This window comes from Mirounga leonina, unplaced genomic scaffold, assembly GCF_011800145.1.
Source record: "Mirounga leonina isolate KUSES-001 unplaced genomic scaffold, KU_Mleo_1.0 Mir_53, whole genome shotgun sequence".
NCBI classification, from domain to species: Eukaryota; Metazoa; Chordata; class Mammalia; order Carnivora; family Phocidae; genus Mirounga; species Mirounga leonina.
In genome coordinates, this window is record NW_023270807.1 from 102,564,344 (window position 1) to 102,581,316 (window position 16,973).

Below are 16,973 nucleotides of genomic sequence, written 5' to 3' on the forward strand. Positions count from 1 at the left end.
AGGCTTACTCAGTGAAGAAAGAAGACTAATAGTTTGGTTTTTCATTTCACCACTAACACTGTAATTTTTAACACATGTAAATGAACGGAGTCTCAAGTGACTCATAGTACCCATAATCAACTCCTTATCCAACAATCAAACTTCATTATAATTGTCACCATCTTCTCATGTTTAGTGAAAGCATTTAGTTTTGCCATATAGTCATTGGTTCCATGTTTAGCCCCAAAAAGGTATTTGCTAAATAAGCCAAATTTGTGAGGGCTTCTTTAGCACCGGGGTGGACAAGGAAGCAAATTCACTATGTACAGATATTTATTCCTGGTTGTGATGTATTTTCTCTGTGAAGGAAAACAACTCAGTCCTCAATTTAACATTTCTGATAACTACTCTGCTTCACCTAAGCCAGCATTTATCTATGTGATGGAGCGAGCTTTCCATGTCATTTCCCGTCTCAAGATACGTGTATCTAAAGAATTGTATCCAAACTAGTTTTTGTTTTTTTTGGGGGGGGGGGGTCAAAGGGGCTACTTTTTGTGCTATTTTCAAAAACACCACTTTTATGATTACATTAAAACTACAAGGAATTTGAGAAGTAATCTCTGTGCACTCAGAGGGAATACTCCTAAGAATGTGATTCTGGTCAATACTTTGGGTGGTTAGGTCTGACTCCATCAGTGAATATATCCATGTGTTTCTTTTCTTAGGTGATATATAAAGCTTGCTAAAATGTCACATTATGTTGAGTCTGCAATTTTCTCTTCATGTTGATAATATTTTCATATGTATTTATAAGTATATAAGTATATGTAAGATTAATTATAGTCACTGCTGTGTCTTCCTTTACCTTTAAAGTAGAGAATCAGATCAGTGCCAGTCCCTCTCCTTGTTCTGGTTCCTGTGCATCTACAGGACACACTTAAAGTTTTTTTTTTTTTTTTGAGACAGAGAGAATGAGAGACAGAGAGCATGAGAGGGAGGAGGGTCAGAGGGAGAAGCAGACTCCCTGCCGAGCAGGGAGCCCGATGCGGGACTCGATCCCGGGACTCCAGGATCATGACCTGAGCCGAAGGCAGTCGCTTAACCAACTGAGCCACCCAGGCGCCCCTACAGGACACACTTAAAAGCATTATTTGACAGGGTTATTTTATAAGGGCACTCGGACAGCATGGATGCTAGTTTCTGTCCTCAGAAGATGCAGCCAGTTTGATTCCACAGGACATCACAATTTCTTATCCTATGATTCTGGTCTTCTATCAGCTTTCCATTTTCTTCTTTTGATTACGCTTTTTAGAGTGTAGTGGCTTGGAGGAGGAGAGATCTGGACTAGAGTCACAGGGGTCTGGCTTGTCCTGGCCAGGTGGCAGTGAGTAAGTTACTTAACCTCTGCCGTTGTCTGTAAAATGGGGAAATGGTATTTACTTCACTCAGTAGTTGTAAGGAAGGGAAAGCAAAGCATATTTATTGCTATTATGACTACTAACCTTAGCACTGTGCCAAGTGAACAGCATTTACTCATCTGTAATCACAATCACAATACTTGTTCTTATTAGTCCTAGACAACTTCTGTCTTCATGTTTACATGGAGATTTTTCTTCAAAATTTTAAGATGGGTTTTTAAATATAACTGCCAGGGTGAGTGATGGACTTGGCAATTGCTAACGTTCTCATACAAAGAGTTAAAAACCAGGCCTTTGCCCTTCATAGTGTGGTCTATGCATCAGCAGCATCGCACCCCCTGGGCGGTTGTTAGAAAGGAGGATCTCACACCCCACCTCAGACTTACCGGATTTGATTTTACATTTTAACAAGATTCCCTGATGATCCATATAACCAGTAAGGTCTGAGAAGCACAGGTTCAGGCCACATTAAGTTGTGAACTTGGGGCACCGTAATCAGTGTGTAGAGGAGATATATCCAGGAGTCAGAAAGACACGGTATGTTCTACTTAAACACAAAGTGGGAGGAAAAATCAATCCCAAAGGTCTTGTTGAAATACTACCCCTTCGATGCTCATCTCACTTACCATCCCCTCCATCTTCTACCCATTGGGGCAGAAGTAAGTGCTTCCCTCTCAGTGTTGACCCAGTATTGTGCACCTACCCCTCTGAGTTGTGATTTGTGGGCAAGCCTGTTACATTACTGGACTCTGACATCCTAAAGACTCTCACTCTTTTTCTCCTGGCAGTCTCTGCCAGACCAGCCTACAGGAAGGTACCCAGCAATGCTCGACCATCTTTGATCTGCAATTTCATACTGTTTTATAGTTTTGCCGTTTGTGAGTTCTTCCTACAGGAGCATGAGCTCTTTGAGGGCAGAGGCTGGGCCATTCATCTTGGTAATTTTGATACACATAAAGGAGTAATTATGTGTCTCAATTAAGCTCCCACTGAGAACTGAAATTTTGTGAGATAGATCAAGTATTCCACTCCACATAGAACCATCTCTCTGTTTTGGTCAGAAGAAAAAAGTTAATTTAAGGAGGAGAAATGTCTCTCATAAACTGTATCCCATTTTTTTCTTCTTAAAATGTTGGTATCTACTACTGTTTGTATAATTTGGAATATAATAAAAGCCAGTATTTAATTTTACACATAAATTTAAAAATCAGTGATTTCAATATTAACATCAACATGATAGTGGTGAAAAGCACCGTACTTTCCAGGAACTTCATCACATATGAATAAGCTTGAGAACCAGTGAGTTCAGTCAATGTGTGTTAAAGGAGTGAGATAAGACAAAGAGAAGGTGTCTTTCTACCATAGTTGAGTAGACAGGTTCCCCAACAGAAGTCAGATTTGCTCAGTTAATAGGAAGAGGAAGATCACTCAATTACTTAGCAATAGCAGAAATTCTAAAATACCAATACAGACGAAGTAGAGCTTTAAAAAAAAATCCACTCTTTACCTGACTTATTCAGGCTTGGCTTTAGTTTAGAATAGCAGCATTAGCGTAGGGTGAACGTTATAGAAATGGGACCAAATCTTTGCCATAAACACTGCATGTTGACAATGAGAATCCTCAGCATGGCCCTGTTACTTTCATTGTGCCATTCTAGAAAACGCCATTGATTAACATGGAATCATCATATGTTGACTTAAGAGTAGTAGTAACAGAACTTTCATCTATGTGACATATTCATTTTGGAAGTCACTGAATTGCTTTTCAGAGAGCAGACATACTTATTACTGCAATTCACATAAAAAAGATAAGCAAGTTAAGGGGCACCTGGGTGACTCAGTCAGTTGAGCATCTGCCTTGGGCTCAGGTCCTGATCTCAGGGTCCTGGGATGGAGTCCCATGTGTTGGGCTCCCAGCTCAGCGGGAAGTCCGCTTCTCCCTCTCCCTCTGCCCCTCCCCCCCACTCTCTCTCTCTCTAATAAAATCTTTAAAAAAAAAGAGGCAAAAAAAGAGACAAACTGTAAACAGAAAAAAAAATCAGTAGAGAAAACAAAATCACATTTGAAAAGGGTATGCCAGAGACTGTTTCTCCCAATAGTAATTATTCATGTAATTATTTAAGATAGTTACACAAACAGGGATAATTGCTATGGAAATTCAATACAGAGCAATGTCTAAATAAACACATTAAATTGGAATAAAGGGATAATACTATGTGGAAGCATCACCAGAAGAGAACAAAACACGAACTATATCCCACTTATGTTTGTGTTTATCATAATATCCCTATATGCAATCCAAATCTTTCTCTACAACCCAAGCCAATGTAGGTTACCTCGGATTCTCTCCTGTACTTGTTAATACTTTCTATATTGAAGAACAACTTAACTCTACCACCTCATCAGATATATTCAGCATATGAGGTAATATACTATCTATTCTTTCCAAAGCTACATTCCGTATATATTGTCTCACACTAACAGACATCTATAGAAAAAAGAACATTTAAAGATACAATCCAGTAACCAGGAAACTTTTTCTTTCTTTTTTTTTTTTTAAGATTTTATTTATTTGCGAGAGAGAGAATGAGAGACAGAGAGCATGAGAGGGAGGAGGGTCAGAGGGAGAAGCAGACTCCCTGCCGAGTAGGGAGCCCGATGCGGGACTCGATCCCGGGACTCCAGGATCATGGCCTGAGCCGAAGGCAGTCGCTTAACCAACTGAGCCACCCAGGCGCCCCAACCAGAAAACTTTTTCAAAAGCTGGCCTGTGTTCTACTCAAGGTAAAAATTCATTGAAGAGGATTTATGGTCACCTTTCCCTATAGCACATTATTAGGTCTGTTTAATCAAGACAGTTACTTCCCTTCACTCTGCCTTCAACACACGCATGTTCAGCAAACTGGTCCTGTTAGAAAATTCATACCACCTCATCTCAATTTCCTTGTTTTGTTTTTTTAATGAATTCACCAAACTCCAGGAAGTACACAAGTGATGGGATCAATTCAGTCAGCACTCTTCACTCACATGGCAAAACATTTTTACTCATTCCAGGAAGAGTGGGCAGCAGTTACTAGAAAAGCTAAGCATGATGGGGAATAAAGGCTTTCCCGAAGCCCTTGACACAGCTCTTCCCAGCCTCCCACTAAGTACCCTCTGAAATACAGAAAAGAGAAAAGAAGTAAAGTGACGTTTTATTTTTTTTTTGAGGGGGGAAGGGGGCGCTGGGGAAGCATAATTATTCTCCATCCTCATATATTCACAAAAGAGCACTGGTAATGAGAAGAACTCCATTGGTTTGTTTTTTAGCAAAGAACTCTGGGGGAAGAAGGAGATATTAGCAGTAATATCCAGAAAATAATCAGGTAAAATGGACATGGTAGGTATCTAACTGAAAATTTTAGGGTTGTTGTAAAGATATTAAATGATAACTCTATACAAAGAAATATGTGTATATACATATATATGGTACTGCATGTACATATTTATACATGTATGTACATATATACATGTGTATGATATACATGTGGTTTATATGGTATGTGTATGTATGTGTGGAGAGAGAGAGAGAAACTAAGCACAGTCTTGGGCACATAGTAAGTACACAATTATCATTAGCTATTCACACTATGATAACACTGTCATAATTCCTACTTCACCTCTGACCCTTTGCCATCCCACTAATCCTCTGGATTAGAAGAGTGACTCGCACACTATCGGTAGTGAAGGACTAGGGTATTTTTTTGTTTTGTTTTGTTCTTTTTAATGTTAATAGAGGTTACTTCTCCTTCCCTCCCTCCCTTCCTTCTTTCTTCCCTCTTTCCTTCCTTCCTATTAAGTAAGCTCTAGGCTCCATGTGGGGCTTGAGCTGACAACCCCAAGATCAAGAGTTGCATGCTCTACCAACTGAGCCAGTCAGGCGCCCCTCTTTTGTTTTTTGTTTTTAAATTTCCAATCAGCCATGGAGCAATACTTTGGTCAAATACAACAAAAACAAATAATAAAATGGGGAAAATGCAATATAAAGCACCAATTTGTTTTTATTATTAGATTTAATAGACATAAAATTACTCTGTCAAATTTGCTCTAAACATTTCTAAAAGCTTACTCTCGATTTCATTATTTACTTTGCTATGGACCAATAACAAATGTTTTGCAAATCAGCACAGGAATCACATGTGATCACACATTGAGTAGCAATGTTCTAACACTTAATTGTCTGTACCCGATGTCAGAACTAGCGTTGTTAGAGAGAATATACTCTATTGCAGTAGTTGAAAATTCAGATTAAAGCTCTATCTCTTACTCTATGAGCGAGTTATCTAACTATTTTTTGAGCTCTAGGTCATGCAACTATGAGATCAGGATAATAACATTACCTAATAATTCACCAAAATGTATGAGATTAAATGAAAAGATCCCTGTAATAACACAGTGCTGGGCACACGGTGAACTCTCAATTTCTGGTAATTACACTGATTTGTATGCTTTTGTCCTTTCTCTATGAATGTTTTGAAGAGAAGGGTACAGTCGAATTACTATATGTATCTTCAGTATCTAAGGTGGTGCCCCACTGTCATTAGCTGCTCAGTTAACGCTGATGGTAATGATTTGTCTTGTAGGAACAGAAATATTAGTATACTTAGGAGAGTGAGAATGTACAAAAAATTCACATGCTCTTGGAAAAAATGCTACTACATTGCTCTATTCCACATAATTCATAAACCATTAAAATACTAAAATATAAAACACACTGCAGTTATTACAGGTTGCAGCAAAAGTCAGCCTCATGAAGTAGGGCTTCTGACATTGTATTACTGAGTTAGAGAGAAATGGATTATATAATTAACTAGAAGTGGGATACAGATAATTATTTAAAAAATTTTTAAGACTGTTTTTTTGAGAGCAGTTGTAGGTTTACAACAGAATTGCGAAGGAGGTACAGAGATTTCCCATATACCCCCCACACATGCATATCTTCCCCATTATCATCATTCACCAGAATGATGAGCTTACACTGACACATCATAATCACCTCAAGTCCACTGTTCACCTTAGGGTTCACTCTTAGTGTTTAATATTTCATGGATTTGGACAAATGGGCAATGACATATATCCATCATTGTAATACCATAAGAGAATTTTCATTACCCTAAAAATCCTCTGTGCTTTGCCTATTCATCCCTCCCCTCACTCCCCACCCCTGGCAACCACTCATCTTTTCATTGTCCCCACAGTTTTGCCTCTTGCAGAATGTTTTATAGTGCAAACCGTACAGTATGTAGCCATTTCAGATTGGCTTCTTTCACTTAGTGATACGCATTTGAGGATCCTCCATGTCTTTTCATGGCTTGATAGCTCATTTCTTTTTAGAGCTGAATAATATTCCATTGTCTGGATGTATCACAGTTTATTTATACATTCATCTACTGAAGGACATCTCAGTTGCTTCCAAGTTTTGACAACTAGGAATAAAGCTACTATAAACATCGTGTGCACGTTTTTATGTCAATGTAAGTTTTCAGCTCCTTTGGGTAGATACCAAGGAGTGTGACTGCTGAATCATATGGTAAGAATATGTTCAGTTTTGTCAGAAGCTGCCAAACTGTCTTCCAACGTGGCTGTTCCATTACACTCAATCAGATTTTTTTTTTCTTTGAGCAGTGTTTACATAGGTTCTCATGCAGCCTTCAAAACAAACCTGTGAGGTAGATACTGCCGCTTTGTATCTAGGGAAACTGAAACCAGAGAGATTAGTCCCTGGTATCCAGCTAATACCTAGTATAGGTTTAAACTTAAGCCTGCCTATCTCCAAAGTCTGTGATCCTTCTTTCTTTATTAGTAATTCCTAGGCAATGTGCTCTAGCACAGATTTGTAGGGCAAAGCACCGATAGGATCCAAGAAGTGATCAGAACCTGATAACAGCCCTCTTGTAAATCTCTCTGCCAGGCAATGGGCATATCCCAGATGCTCCAGAAAGGCTGGATAGCTCAGTCCATCCATGAAGCATGATTTTGTCAATCTCTTGTGATTGTCTACACTTCTGTTTTTTTCCACAGTAACTTGAAATCATCAGAGTTACATTATTTTATTCAGTGAAGAAGGCTATAAAAGTCAGCCTTTATTTAAATACCTGTTGGAAATACTTGTTCCTTATAGAAATAAATTTATAATACTTGGTTTCGATTTCATATGAACTATGAAATATCTGATATAAAATTAAAAATATAAAGATCGTGATTTGCAATTGAAGGTTTACAAATCTAGAAAATCAATGAACATGCATACATTAAATTCCTATATGTACAGCTCATATCAGTCTAAAGATGGTGTCATGTTTTTCATCTTAATGGCTCATCAGTTTTCATTAAGTTGGTTACAGTGGGAGTTTGTAGGTTGGTTTGCAATAAAAGGGCATCCCCTTCACTTAAATACATCTCCCGAGGGGCTTCTAAAGTATTTCAGAGGGCAACTCAGTACCTCAGTCGGTTAAGCATCTGCCTTCAGCTCAGGTCATGATCCTGGAGTCCCAGGAGGGAGCCCAGCATCTGGCTCCCTGCTCAGCAGGGGAGCCTGCTTCTCCCTCTCGCTCTGCCCCTCCCCCTGCTTGAGCTCTTTCTCTCTCTCGCTCTCTCTCAAGTAAATAAAATCTTAAAAATAAATAAAATAAAACATTTCAGAAAACAAAATAAATGTTGTTTCACTACAATTACCGTAAGGAGAGGTATCACTCATCTTCTGTGCAACCATTGATTCTGCTCTACCCTCTCTTCCAGTTCTCTTCCTCTTCAAGTCCTGCCCAGAAGAAGCAGTTCCTGGCTTTTTATCCAAACAGGCTTGTTCCACTTGAGAAAGTGTTATTAGAATCTGCTACTTTTCTAGCCTTATCTTGAGGTGCCACAGGCATGCCTGTGACAGTTTGAGGCTATTTTGTGAAATTTTCAAAGAGGGTTTAGCAGTCAGGATCCGAGGAGTAAATGATGGCACAGTCAGGTTTAAGGAGTGTTTAATAATGGGTTGTTTAAAAAGGGTGTGTGTGTGTGGGGGGGGAAAAAGTAGGGAGATCCCAAGGGACAAGGCAGTATTCTGGAGAACAGGTGATAGGTATAGGTAATATAAATGATGTTATGGTTCCTAGTCATGCAGGTACAAGGAGAGAAAAATGGTGATGAGGAGACTGGGACAGAGAGTGTTATGTGGGGAGAGGCCTTCTGACCAAAGCTGTGATCTGAGGTAAATCAAGAGAAGCAGGCAGCTCAGGTGACTGTGCAGGAAGTAATATCCCAAGCATCCCCTCTGCCTTCCCTTTGACCTCCTGCCATGCTCCATATTGGCCAAGCTCTTCAATTTGAGGCCATACTCATCAGTCTCCTGGGACCCAGGAGGCTAGAGAAGAGAGGAGAATATTCTAGAGGGACAAATGGTGGCTATCTACCATTGATGGCGGCTCTGTTGGCCCATGTTCATGTGTGTTCTGTGTTCTCACTGACTGATGACAAAATGTACTGAAAGGGGTTCAGTTCGATGATCCTTACTGAATGTTGCTAAGTATGTCATCCAGACCTAAAATGAAGAAATGAAACTCAGACCTATCTCAGTAGGTGAGTTAGAATTCAGATATAGTTTAAGACTATTAAGATGAGTGTTTCTTGTCACTCTTGAAATATAAAAAGAAGGAATTTTTTCCCAACATTTAAAAAAATTTTTATTTTATTTTATTTTATTTTTAAAGATATTTTTATTTATTTATTCGACAGAGAGAGACATAGCGAGAGAGGGAACACAAGCAGGGGGAGTAGGAGAGGGAGAAGCAGGCTTCCCCGCGGTGCGGGGAGCCCGATGTGGGGCTCGATCCTAGGACCCTGGGATCACGACCTGAGCCGAAGGCAGATGCCTAACGACTGAGCCACCCAGGCGCCCCATTTAAAAAAATTCTTGAGGAGGAAATGAACCTTACTATCCCTAAGAGAAGAGCTATCCCTATTTGTAACACAAATTTATGCAATCTTCCGTTTCCAAAGCTAACAGTGTTTTCTGTGGCTTGTTGAATAACAATTGGCTGTTGGCTACTCATTTACACAGGAGTCTGCACAACAACCCGAAGTCAGCAGTGGTCTGTTGATCCCAAGTCAGTGTTTCTGAGTTTTAACAGGCAGACAAAATCGATTCCAGCTGAGTAGTATTCCTCCTAATAATCCATGCCCTTCATTTTGTTTGGCTCTGCATCCCTTGTTTTAACTAGTCACATAAAATAGGTTATATAGAACGTTATTCATTCTCAACAGCTTCCTCACTACCAAAGTCCCTGTCAAAGCATAATGGATGTCAGAAATATTTGGAACTCTCTAGTTAACATATTGAAATGACTATGGAGTAAAATGAAAAAAAAAAGTGCTTCCTTAATTCTGTAATTGGCAGGAAAAGGCTGCCTTCCCAGTTACCAGGTATACAGATGTTACAAACAGGATACAGTTTATTAGAAACTCCTCCTTAGCCTTAGTAAACTGGTTGTTGTCTGCAATCTATAGGCTCACCATTAATTGGGTTGGTGATATTTTAAAAAGCATTTTTGTATGTACAGCAGTCCACGGTTGGTATCCAAAATAGACTATTTATTGGTTGATTGATTGTTTGACTTTCATATGGAAACCTCGGTTTGGGAAAGGAACTAAAATCTATTCTTTGAGTTTTCCTTTTGAAGTACACTAAGAGGGAAGAAGCTTGAGGTGGCAGGGGCCATCACCCATTCTTGTGTTAGTGCAATTCAGCATGAAACCATGAGCTGTTCTGCCCTCGGTGCTGATCAGAATAGAGAGCAAAACTGGTCAGATTACGTCAACAACATGAATTTACAAAATGGTGAATAAGTAACAATATAAATAAATCAATTCATACATTTTATTATGTGCTGTATTTAAAAATTATTCGCATAGTTCAAGAAAACAAAAAAAATTTACATAGTTCAAGTTGGGTAACATAGCTTTAAATAAACCAAAAATAATTTGATTTCTTGTTTTGCAATATTCCATTCTTCTTTGTCATTCATAGGTAAACCTAGTTCAATATTCATACTACTATTTATAGACCAAAAACAATGGAAATTTAGTACAGAATAAAAGTGAAAAGGGTTCTTTTTAAGTGGTGCTATAAGAAATGAATAGTTATTTAGAAAGAGATAATGTTCATTGAATCTTCCAACTATATACCAGAATATACTCTAAATATATTCCAGACATAGATGCAAACATTGAAAAATATACAAATATTACAAGACAGTATGGGTGAATTCCTTTATAATCTGGGAGAAGGGAAAAACTTGCAAACCATGATCAAATTTTAGAAAAAATAAAAGACTTTGCATGGCAAGAAACAAAACAAAAATAACACTACCATAAGTATAATCAGCAGACAAATGCTAAACTGGAAGAATTTTTTAAAAAAAATTATAGCTTAGAGGGTTAATTTTCATAGGAAGAAGCAACTACAACAATGGGATATGTAGAGTACAAATACTGAGAGGTGTGAAGACTATCAGAGAGTATTTGTTTGGTCTGGGCCTGGTTACAATTTGCCGATCTAAAGAGCTCTTTTAAACAGAAGACCAAAAAACTAACAAAAAGTGGACAAAAGATATATATAGATGGTTCACCAGAAACAAGTATATAATTGAACTTTAATGTAAGAAAACATAAATAAATGCAAATTATATTACATTGATATACCACTATTCAAATACCAGGTTTATGAATCAAAAGTTTGACAACATATCCTGTCAGAAAAGCTGTAAAGAGTGAATTTCCATATGCTGTTAGAGGGAAAACAAAATGGTTCAACCATTATGGAGGGAAATTTGGCAATATCTAACAAAAGTACATATGTATTTGCCCTTTGATCTAGCCAAGCTCACTTCCAAGAATCTACCATGAAGATACATCTCTGTAAATATGAAATCGCACATGCACATTGTTATACATTAAAACATAATTTACAGTAATAAAAGATTGGAAATGACCAAAATGTCCCTGAATGTGGGGGTTAGCTAACTGAAATAAATTCAAGTCAAGAGAGAGAGAAGACAAATTGCCAATATCAAGAATGAAAAAAGGGATATCATGACAGATCCTATAGATATTAAAAGAATAAGGGAATTCTATCAACAACTTTATGCCAGTGATGGACGGCTTAGATCAAATGGACTAATTCCTTGAAAGACGTAAGAATAAGAAACAGAAAATCTAAATGTTCCTGTAATTATGAAAGCAGAGAACTCATAACTTTAAAACTTCCCCCCAGTTTGTTTCTCAGAGTCCATAGTCTCTGAGGGTTCTAGATGGGAGGGGGGTGGGGGGATGGGTTAGCCTGGTGATGGGTATTAAAGAAGGCATGTATTGAATGGATCACTGGGTGTTATATATAAACAATGCATCATGGAACACTACATCAAAAACTAATGTATGGTGATTAACATAACATAATAAAATTAAAAAAATTAAAAAATAAATAAAATTTCTCCCCAAAATAAGGTCCAAATAGTTGCTTAATCCACTCACATACTAAAGAAGAAATTTTGTTTTCTTCTCTTAATGGTAGTTGGACTTTGTTCTGGCAGGATAGTAAGCTACTTGCAGATAGGCATGATCCACTGAAGGCCCCTTTGCAAGCTTTGCTAGTGGGTCTAGAATAACCATGACTCCAAACGCAATTCAGATCTCCTACTAAGGCCTGACCCCACCAGGGTCCCCACTAGATGCGCCAGCTGCCTACTGTGGACTATCCATCTACTCTGGCTGGTTGGAGTTTGAGTGGTCTCCTGCCTAACTGTAAGCCCTGGGAGTTGTTTCTTGCTATTCTTGCCTCTTTCTTTGCTTGATTTTGTGGAGTTTTACCTTATGCATTCATGGCCTAGTACCAGCAAAAACTCAAGAAGACCCTAAGCAGATTTCTGCAGTTTTTTATCTGAAAACTTCCCTCCTCTCTAGACTCTTCCCTACAAATTCCAGTCTCCACCTCCTCTAAGGTAAGACTGTATCTCTAATTAAATGTTTTATCTGAATTCCGATGGTGAGGAAACATTTTGTCTTATTTACAATGAATCAATGAATATCTCATGAAGCTAAGAAAGCTAGTTTTCTTCATCAGTTTTTAGATAGATTAAAGAGTAGTTATTATAGCTTTCATCACAGATTTTTAAAAAATATTTTTTAAAATGCTGAAACAGGTGAAGGCCAGTGGCATAGTCAGATTTATGGGAGACAAACATCTTCTAGTTTCTTTTAATTTTTAACTAATGGATCATTCCTACAGGCAAGCTTGCAGAAGAAAAAGCTGGTAGAGTGGTGAGTCTGTTTTTATGGAAATAAGGTCATTAGTACTAATCTTTGATGGACACAACTCATTAATTCTTGGACAATACTGATGAGAGAGGGCAGAAGGAGAAACAAACAAGAAACAAAACCAGTAAATATTACTCCAGGGCTAGATCTTGGAATTGAAATGTAAGAACTGCTACAACATAAATTAAATTTAAACCCAAAGAGCCACATTTTAACAAAGAAAAACATAAAGATTTTTAAGCTAAAATTGTCAGGTCAGAAGTTAAAACTGCTTGAATTTGTTAATGCTGCAAACTACCAAATGGCATGCTTTTCTCGAGGAGACAATGTTAGTTTTACCATATCAAAAACTGTAATATAGCTTTCAGATTAAGTGGTTATTTTTATTTTTATTTTTTTAAAAGATTTTATTTATTTGACAGAGAGAGACAGCGAGAGAGGGAACACAAGCAGGAGTGGGAGAGGGAGAAGCAGGCTTCCCGCCGAGCAGGGAGCCCGATGCGGGGCTCAATCCCAGGACTCTGGGATCATGACCTGAGCCGAAGGCAGACGCTTCACCCACTGAAGCACCCAGGCACCCTAAGAGGTTATTTTTAAAGACACGTGCACACACATGCAAATACTGAAAATATCATTGCAAACCTCATTATCATAAAATAGGAACGTTGATAGTATTGATGTAGAACATTCAGGCATGATGTATGATCTTGGGTTGTGAGAATGTAGTGATGAATAACTCACTGGAATTTAGATGAATGACTGATTTGTTTATTTATAAGAGGGTAGAGATGGCCACATTGCAGAGAATTGGTCTTCTGGCATGTAAGGTGGTAGAAGGGTTTGGCTATTCAAGGATGGGAGTAGCAGAGGTTGTCATCCAGCCTGGAGCTTTATCAACGCTGAACAGAAGTAGCAATGGTATTTTCTCTACAAATGTCCCAGTTGGGCCTTGCTCCTGGACATTTAGCTATAGAGCTTCTCACTGGCCCTCTTAGAAATCTGTGAGCTACTAAAAAGCCCTTGGCAAATTTGTTTTCTGTTTTATTGTAGTGTGGATTCTGTATCTGATAGACACTGAGATCAAGATAACTGATTGGATTTAAGTACACGGGGGTCAATGACAATCAGAAAATGGTTATATATATGGTCTAGGGCATCAGACTGATTAGAAGGGGTGAGATACAAAGGTGAGGCAAGGCAAGGGAGACAAGATTCAACATCTCTTTCAAAGTTTGGTTGTGAAGGGGAGAGGAATGGTAGAGAACAGCTCGAAAAGGATGTAGAGTCAAGGGAGTAAATTTTTTTTACTTTTAAAGATGGAAGTGATTTAAGGTTTCTGAGAAGACTAGAAGGTAATATAAAGGACAGGTGGAGCCTGCCTTAGCTTAGCTGGAAGCTGTGCCTCTTTTAATGTAATAGAAGGTTACGCAGGTACCGTCCACTGAACAGCTTCTTTGAAACCAGAGTGACTGGAAATATACAAGTATTTGCTCTGGAAGAGCCTTACTTGGTACAGGAAGAAGGAACACAGAAATGCCACAGGATATTCCAAATAGTGAAAACAGAGCAGGAATATAGAAAAAGAGTAAAAATTGTAGGTGTATTACATTTAACTGAATACCTTTGTATGCCACTCCTTCACTTATATTGGTGAAGAATGTAACCATGTTATAAAAATTTAGGTAACAGAGAAAAAAAAATGTAAATGCATAGTCCTCAGAGTTTCACAACGCTTTTAAGATTGTGTTTTTTGAAAGATATGCTCAGTCTTCTTTGTGTATGTATTTTTACATAGTTGAAATAGTGTCTCTGCAGATGGTATAGGGCATACTATTTGTCTCACTTATCATGCTTCCATCTCACATGGGATTCACAGGCATCTGTTAATAGTATAATTTTTTAATTGCCATAATTTACCTAGCCTTTTCTCTACACCTAAACTCAATCACTGCATCAATTTGAATTACAGGTCTGCAAAGGAGCTCAGGGATTATCAGTGCCACATCCTTCGTACAGAGGAGAAAACCAAGATGCAAAACAGCTGAGTAAATCTCATCAGGGTCATATAGCAGATGAGCAGCAAGGTCAAGACCAGACCCTGAGGCCATAACATGGACAGCAGGCTAGCAGAACTGATTGGAACTATAATCCTCTAGCTCAGTGCTTCTCAAAATTCTAGTCTAAAATGAGTATTACTGGTCCACACTGAGATCAGGGGTTTGCAAAAGAATAAGGAAAACAGTGCACTGCTTTATATTCTGTGACTGATCAGTAGCGATCAGCTCACATACCAGCATCAGTCCACAGAACATGCTTTGAGTAGTACAGCTCTAATTGAAAGAAAAATCACTCACAAAATATCTGGTTGTCTCTGTAGGTATCAATGGCATTAGTAAATAATATGTTGGATTTCATAGCCACATTTATTCATTATTCTTACATTTTCTTCCTTAACAAAATCAAGTAAGTGCCCAAGACATTGACCTTTTGGAAAAAAAAGCACACACACCCAGTCTGCAAGTATGAGTATAATACATTTACTGTGCAGGTTTACATGATTTTATTTAGGGGGATTCACATATGAAGATGGAGTGTAAAGGAGATGGGATGTCCTTTTAGCCTGATCAATTGTCCTGTCTGATAATTCAGCAGAGTTCTTGAGATCCATGTTCTCCTGTCTTGGTCTAAGAGAAACAACCTTCAACCCCTGAAGGATAATTACATCCCTGCTAACTCACAGCCTTTAGTTATTCCTGACCACTACACTAAAATAAGTGTTTCAAGAATTCTTTTATGGATTGAACCACAAAATGCACCATGACAATTGTATCCTGTTGCTCCCCACCCCCACTCCCCAAAAGGAGAAAATGACTATATATATATGACAGCATGATGCCATGATTCATCATATTCAATGAGAATTGATTTTCAGAACTAATGACAAATTTGGATATAGTACTTTTATAAATATATTCTATAATTCACAGGCTATCTGAAAGTTCATTCTAAGCATGAGAAAAATTACCATTGGATCACCAGGGTAAAACAGAACACCGGGGGTCATTGATTTCATTTCTCACTTTATAAAATCAGCCAGCACATCAATTATACTGAAATGATGAATCCCGTTTTTAAAGATCTCTGGAGGAAGAAGCGATGCCACATTCACTGTGATGGATAACATATTTATAGCTGCCCTGAAGGAAATGCAAACTCCTACAATGTCCCTTCCAGGATAGTTTAAAATGCTCAAGATTATTACTATGGTTAATGCCAGCAGGCAATATTCTAAACACACTAAATATATTACATCATTTAATTGAGAGGTAGGCACTATTACTTAGGCGGTAGGTAGGTTTCTAGAGGAAGAAAAGTCTACCAATGTCGAAGACACTGAATCTTTAAAAAGTAATTTAGGAAGTGCAACCAAAATATTCTTAGTACATGAAAGTAACAAAGAAGCAACAGAACTCTGAGAGTAAAATTAGTGAGAATTCAAATATAAAGGTGTTTGTCATTTGCAAGAATCACCCCCCGATATTTTTGTAACAGCTGGGATAAAGTGGTTTAGGAGACACGATACAAATGCAATTGTATTTTAAGACGGAAATCTAAGCTACTGAATTGTATTCTGTGAGGAAAACTGGTTTAACAGAAGAGAGATTATCTCTTCACACAGCAGACACAGATTTGGAAGGCAAAACCAGCTCAGCTCAAGGCCATGTATCACTGGACAGACTGACTCATTTTAACCATTTGTACCACAGTGAAAACACTGATCAACCTACATTGTGAAAATACAGGTTACTCATTCTATCTCTTGCTTGGATTCAGTGTTCAAGCAATCTTCTCATTTTGACTTAGTTTTCACATAATTAATGCTATAGGGAAAGAATGCCAGCAGTAATATTTCTTAATATGAATTAATAAACTGGCAATGTGATTTATACATTTTGTGTCTTGTGATCTGGTAATAAAAATTAGTTCATTAGATTACCTTTGGATATTGAATTAAGTATGTTTTCCTCCATTCTTAAAAAAAAAAAGTTTTGTGTGTGTCTTTTACAAAAGTTGAAGATGTTTATTGCGGAAAATTTAGGAAACACAGATATTCACAATGATCAAAAATATTCTATAACCTAGAAACAACTCTGTGGACACACACACACACATAGCCTCTAGTCTTTCACAATGCAAACATTTGCACATACTATTCAGCTGCAAACACATGCTGCCTTTCAA

General features: G+C 37.9%; 1 protein-coding gene across 2 annotated transcripts in view; it reads right to left on the bottom strand.

Moving 5' to 3' along the window:
* Nucleotides 1-16,973, bottom strand: part of RGS17 (regulator of G protein signaling 17) — a 91,991-nt gene that overhangs the window by 40,526 nt on the left and 34,492 nt on the right. Inside the window, exon 1 of one of the 2 annotated variants that reach the window (XM_034991056.1) lies at nt 1,784-2,352. The exons of the other annotated variant lie outside the window; for it this stretch is intronic. The gene's annotated coding sequence lies outside the window, so the exon portion shown is untranslated. Of the gene's footprint in view, nt 1-1,783; nt 2,353-16,973 lie in introns of those variants that run through there. 2 annotated transcript variants of the gene reach the window in all.